We start from the raw sequence: 7,154 nt of genomic DNA on the forward strand, positions 1-7,154 counted from the left end.
GTGCAAGATGCAGCGCGTGATGCGTGTTGAGGAGGCTTCGTTTCCCTTCCCACCCCCCCAGTTCCGAGTAGGGGAAGTGTACCTGGCGCTTTCGGGCAGATGCTCCCTTCCCTTCGCAGAGAAGAGGCGGGGGAGGACCCCGAGCAGAACAGAGGCTTGACCCGCGCGGGAAAGGTGGTGCCGGAGCCCTCCTTCGCCAACAGAGGCAAGAAGGAATGAAGCGGGGCAGCCGCAAGACAGCGTTCATCCGTCAAACACAGCGTGAGGCCTGTTCAGACACTGCTGCGTTTAGAAGGCAGCTAGGGAGATGGCCAGGGTACCCCTGGAAAGCTAGTAACTGCTGGGTTCTCTGGTACCTTTGACCCTCAACTCTTCCCCTCCTTTTGCAAGTGGGGGAGTAAGGCAGTGCTGCTGCTGGAGAAAGGCAGCATGTACTCATGTCATTACAGACTGGGCCATTCACCTGGTACTGCCTCTGCCATTGAAGTGGGACAGGAGCTATAACTTGCATTCTCAAACTTTCAAGCACTTGAGTCTCCAATGGAAATATCTTGCTTCCTAAATACAGTTTTAAGCAGTTAAAACTGGGGCTTGGGTAAGGTTTTTAACCTTAAATCAAAGGAACAGATTCTGCCCAATTTAAGGAAAGCAGCCACCAAAATGTGAACTCTAATGATTGAAAAGCAGTATTAATTACCACTCTATTCTCACTGACTCCACCATTTTTCTCATTCTATGTGGTGTAGTCTATATGTGCTGAGTTTGGTAATTTGCATAGGGAATTCTGTAGGGCTGATCTGTACACAAGCATGAAGCTTATGCATGCTCAAGCTCTACTTGGTTATACCCTTCTGCAACATAAACTTTGAAGGAGGCTTGATCTGAAAGACTTGTGAGTTCAGTTTACTTCCTGGAATGAACTTGTGCACAGCACCAGCTAGGATTTGTACTACCAACATACATTTTATGTATTTTTCAAACACTCATTTAAGACTAATAAGGATCTATTGATTTACTTTCATGGGAGATGCCTCAAACCCTTGTTTAGGTTAGGGGAAAATGTACTTTTGTGAATCAAGTTAGTCCAAGCCCATAACTCCAATCCGTTTAACATCTTTAGCTTTATTTTACCAGGTGAATTAATAGCCCTTTTAATTAGCTTGTACAAGGCTTGAGGACACTGCACTATACTCACAAAATGAACAAGGAAATACTACTGCAAGCAAGGAAATACTTTGCAAATAACATAAGTTAGAGAGAGGGGTGGGACTGTCCCTCATGGAATCACGCAGACTGGGCACTGCCTTTTGCAGGCATTCTTGGGGCTCTACTCCCCTACGCCCCAGCCATACACCACCCCTCAGGACAACCGAATGATGGACCACTGGCCTGTCTCTGGTGTGCCCTCCTGCTCTTGTCCCTTCTTACCCATCCCTCGACATCTCTTTACCCTGGGTGACTATTGACAGCTCTTGTCTCAGCGTCTGCTCTCTCCTTTTGAGATGTCCTGATCCACAGAGTTGCCTCTGCTCTTCTTCTTGACCCTGCAGGCTGCTTGGGGTTGATTTCCCCAGTTCAGGCTCTGTGTGCCCTTCAAAGTGATAACATAAAAGAGAACAGTAGAGGTTCGGGCCTCAGCCCACCCCACTCAGATCTGGTGTCTATGGTCCTCAGGATTCCTCAGCGCCATCCTTCTGGACCCATCTGCCCTGCCAAGTTGGGTGTGTATTTTAGGGGACCCAGGACCCTTCCTGTGGGTCCCTGCCTGGCCCCCTGCAGAGCTGATGATCCTGGCGTCGTGCAGCCTAGGAAGCTTTACCGCGTCTCCAGCTTGGCTACCCCCCCACCATTTCCCCACTGCTGGCTTTTAAATTAGCTGGGTGACAGTTTTGATGATGTCATCCGCCAGCACCACTCCTAGCCTCAAATAAAAGCAGCTGATGAACCGTGCTGGTGGTGCTTCTCAGTGTGGCGTGGCTTTTCCTAAAAAAGGTAAGTGAACCCTCTCTTTATGGCTTTTTTTCTTCAGGCAGCTCACCCCTACCTCAGGTCCTGCTATGGGATGGTGTTCCGGGACCTCCATTTATGTCCCCCGGGACAGGGGGCTATAGCAAGTTTTGGGGTGGCTGTAGCTCCCCCCCACTCCCTTCCCAGCACCACTACCACTGGCCCAACCTGAGCACAGCCCCGGCTCAACCCCCTCTTCAGGAAGAGCCAAGCACTGCCCCCAGAACAGCCTTCAGCAGCAGCCTGCCCTCGCCCCGCTTGCAGATCCAGGGGGCACCCCACCCTGTACCCTCCTGGGTTACGTGCAGCGACAGAGCCACTCCCCCTTCCCCCTTGTCTCCCCAGATAAGCCACTTGCAGCTCTGTTCCATGCCCTGCCTCAGCTGTGCAGCACCTGCCCCAACACCAGCACCAGTCCCATTCCTTCCCTCACCATGGGGCCCTCAATCTGCCCCCCATGCCCCTTTCTTCTCCCACGCCGCTTCCCCCACAGATTTACCAGCTGGATGCTCTCTCCATGCTGCCAGGCTGCATTCCTGGCCACTTTAATGCTGTGCTACAGCTGTGCACATGTACATGGCATTTGTCAACAATGTTATCAGCCACATCAGCCAAAAAAAAGTTTGCCAATAACGTCTATATTCCTTTTATCAGTGCCAATATGATATGGGACCGATGTATCGGCGCACCTATAATTTCTACCTAGGAGAACTTTTACAATCTCTGCTCTCTCCTGTGCCTGATGAAGAGCAAGTGTGCCCGAAAGCTTGCAAATAAATAAAATAATTTGTTTGCAAATATCTAGTTGGTCTAATAAAAGATATCACCTCTTCCATGAGTTTGGTTTCCTTTAGGTTTTATCTTTGACACATCTGATCTAGGCCATACTTCCAGGATGGGAGAATTCCATTGTGAAAATCAGGGACTCTTTAAAAGACTTGGGAAGTCACGGCAGGCTATAAGCTGCATCATTTCCCAGTGTGATGTAGTGGCCAGTAGAGCCAATTCATTTTTTGATTAATGAACAAAAGAACACTGAGCAGGAGTAGAGAGGTTATATTACCTACGCATTTGGTACTGTTGCAGTCAATACTGGCATGTCTTTTTGGTGCCTGTAATTCAAGATGGTTGTTGAAAAATCAGAGGGAGGAAAACATGCTTTGTTGTGAATGGACCTCAAACAGTTTTGCTTAAAGATTAAATCAATGAGATAATTAATTTCATATTGTAAATACCTATAAGGGGGACAAATGTGATGAGAGGACTCTTTAGCAGTCTATGTATAATAAGATTCAGGATGTGAGCGCAGAAGCTAAACAAATTGAAAGTACAGGCAGTTCTCGACGTACAACATTTTGAGTTATGACATTTCACACTTACATTTATAAACTGACATCCTGTTTCAACTTTATGACATCAGTTTTGACTACAACGCTTGATCCAACACTATGCCAGCGAACAAGTTCGCTGCATTGCTCATCTTCCTGGAGAACATCGGTCCAAATTTCCTTGGACACTTTCTTTAAGAAAGCAGACAAGTCTCCAGAAAAACCTGCAGCCAAGACTCCTGAGAAGACTCCAGCCAAGAACCCTTCAAAAAGTCCAGTCAAGATCCTTTCAAAAAGTCCAGCAAAGTCACCTCCAAGAAGTCCTTCCAAATCAATATGATTGCTGTTTATAATATAAATACATTAATGTAACTATATTACTCATCTATAATTGATCGGGTACAAAATTCTGGGGTATTTTTGGTGAAAATAGGGTGCTGGGCCTTGGTTCAGAAACCAATCCCCCATTTATAACATTGTTTCTTATGAGAAAATTGGTTCCGAGTTACAACGTTTCGACTTAAGATGCGATTTTCAGGAGCCAATTGTGTTGTAAGTCTGAGGACTGCCTGTACAAATAAAGTACAAAGTTTTAACAGTGAGTAATTAACCATTGGAATGTCACTGAATTTTTAAATCAAGATTGGATGTTTTTCAAAAAGACATGCTGTAATTCAAACAGAATTAAATGAGAGAAGTCTCATGGCCTATATTAGGTATGCCAGAGGCAAGGATTTCTTTGGGTGATATCTTTTATTGGACCAACTATGTAGTTGGTATAAAGTTAGATGAGCTTTGAAATGCAAGACATTCTTCATCAGGTCTCTGATCACAAGAGACCAGGCATACACACTAAATCAGAATTATTCATTTGGCCTTTTAATCAGTGAATAGTCATAGATTCTCTTTTAATTAACATTTCCTCTCTTAATTAACATTAAAAAGTAGTAAATAAATCTGGAAATACAGTTTCACTGTCTGCAACTTTATTTCATAGAAAAGTATTTCTGGTTTCTGAGCAGCAAATCCAATTGGATACCCATCTTCCAAACCCCTAGAAGGAGTAAAATAGTATAAACTGACAGACACAGTACAGGACTTTTGTCAGCCAGTCACAAGTCTATTTGTTATGCAGTAACATAATTAACTTCACTATTAAAATATAATGGTACAGTATAAAAAGTATTTTCTATGGCATAATGTAAAGTTTAAAGTCAATAAAATATCCACCTTTTACTTTCTCTTAGGAAGTGGTCTTCAGTACCTGTGAAAATGCATAGCACAGGACAAAGTATATCAAGATCACAGTTCACTTTAGCAGCAGATTATAAGACCTCTAACAGCTAATAGTTGTATTTACCATAGTCATAAATTAGCAACACATTTTCAGGTGTGTGTATATTTAATTGGTATGTTGTAAAGCGACCCGTTCATATACTTATCTTCACCTAAAGTATGCAGCTGGGTGACACCCTGCATCTATAAGAAGACAGAAAAATGGAGGCAATATTTACATAATGTTCATTTGACAGGGCTCACTGAAATGAACAGGAAACATTTCCTTGGTTTCTAATTGTCTTTTAAATCATCTTCAATACTTTAAAATTTGGAGCAGTTGACAAAGAGAGACCAGTTTGAAGGTGGACTTACTGATACTTTAGCTGACTAAAAGATTACATTCCTGTGTATAGTATTGGAGAAAAAGCAGTGGTTCTTAATCATTTCCATGCCATGACTCTTTGTTGTAAAAGAAAAAGTTCTGGGATACTCCTCTCTCTGAATGTCATATTCTTTCTTTTATCTAGTCATAAAGAAAAGAAGAGATCCTAACCCCTTGAATTTTTTCGAAACTCTCAGTTTGAGAACCTATGGAAGAGACTCTGAACAACAACATAAACAAAATGTTGAAGTAAATTCTACATCTCCTTAAAATCATACCTAGATGATGGAGTCCTTGTACATATCAAATGACTGAGAAAAATGACTTAAATCAGACTGAGCTGGATGAGGTTCACTCTAGAAAACAGAGTTGCAGGGTCAGAGAAAATATAGAGTTTATGGTGCACAGTGCAAGAGCTGTTATGGCTTCCTTGTATTAGTGTGCTTGTAAGATAGGGTCTTCACTTGCTCGTGCATGCTTATGCAGCAGCAGCAGCAATCATGAATGCATTTTTGTTTATGTAACCATTCTGCTGTTTGTTTATGTAACTGTCACCACACAGGCCAATTTGCCCGGGTCCTCTCTGATTACAGAAAATAAAGGAAAACGTCTAATACAATTTAAAAAACTATCAACTACAAGGCATAGTCCATAGGTTGTACCCTCTTGGGAGGCTTCACCCATGCCTACAGTTGTGATGGCCTGGAAAACAAAAACAGGAAAATTCAGGAAAAAAATGGGAGATTTTCTGTTTTTTTCTGAGGGTGGTTTTTTTTCCCCTGAAAAATTGAAAAAACCTCTTATGAAATATTTTCTTTTAGAACAATGAATAAAATGTTTGAGACAAGGTGTTCATATATTGCTAACCTTTACTTCCCAGCAATGTTTTCTAATAACTATGTAATAGGAAGACTTTTATGTAATACTATCTACAGTATCAGATCATTACAATTCCTGTACACCGAGGACAAGTGGTATAGTACAACTCTCAAATGCACAAGCAAGATGCATTTCTGCCCCAGGGGGCACTGCCATTTTCACAAGAGAAGGTAGAAGGATTCAGTGCCTTCTTTGCTTGTGGACTTCCTCTGTTGTTGACTTTTTATCTAGAGGTTGGTGGATCTGCTCCTGTCCTCCTGACTAGGCCTCAAAGCACTGGGAGTGGACACTGTTAGCAGCATTCATTTATTCCTGTAGAGATTTGAAACAAGGATCTTATTGCCCTGCTTGCTCAAAAGCCTTAGGTGAGGAGACAGAGCAAATCTAAAGGTTTTGGAGTTGGAAGGAATCTGCCTCCTCCTGGCCCTGTGACCTTGAGATCCACAGAAGTACAAAAGAAGCACAAAGGAGCTGAAAGAAAGTATACTTCTTTATTGAAAGGTAAGAGCTCAAAATTTTTCTGAACACAGTGTATTAAACTATATTTTAGGTGCATTAGTATATTTTCATCAGCTATGTAATTCATAATTAAATTCCTACTAATCTGATGTTTTGTAACAAATACACCAACCTTAGCACTGAGGTGAGGCCTGCAGGGCAGGGAAGTTGCTCGCAGTTAACTCTGAGGAGGCCCCTCCTCCATCCATTACTAGATTTATACATGCTGTAGCTTAGTGCTCATTAGGGCTGTGCAAAATTTTGCCAGCTGTTTTGTTTTGACAATGTTTCGACCCATTTCGAGCTTGAAACAGTGAAATCAAAATGAAACAAAGGGCTTTGAAACAGCGTCAAAACAAAACGAGGCTAGTCAAAACATTTCAAAAGTTTTGAAACATTTCAAGTTTCAAAGCAGCCAGGTAGTAGGAGACAGGGGAGAACCAGGGCTGCATTCCCAGTGGCTCTCTAGCCCCATGTGGCTCAGCCAGGCAGGGAGCGCAGCCATGGCTCTTCCCGCCTCTCGCAGCTGGGCTGTGAGAAGCCAGTCTCAGGCAGGGGAAGGGAACTGAGCCCGGGCTCAGTTCCGCTCCCCAGCACTGTGATCAGGATGGGGAAGGCAACTCAGCCCAGCTAAGCTGAGTTCCCCTCTGTCACTGGTAGGTGTTGTAAGGCTTTGGCCCCTTTCTGGTTGGCGCCTTCCTCCCTAGTGACGTCAGGGTGAGACTGCACCCTGGGCCACCTAGATGATTCTGGGTGCTGCCCCTACTCGCCTGCCTTGACTT

This window comes from Gavialis gangeticus, unplaced genomic scaffold (genome assembly GCF_001723915.1).
Source record: "Gavialis gangeticus isolate Ggan-Ray unplaced genomic scaffold, GavGan_comp1, whole genome shotgun sequence".
Classification (NCBI taxonomy): Eukaryota; Metazoa; Chordata; order Crocodylia; family Gavialidae; genus Gavialis; species Gavialis gangeticus.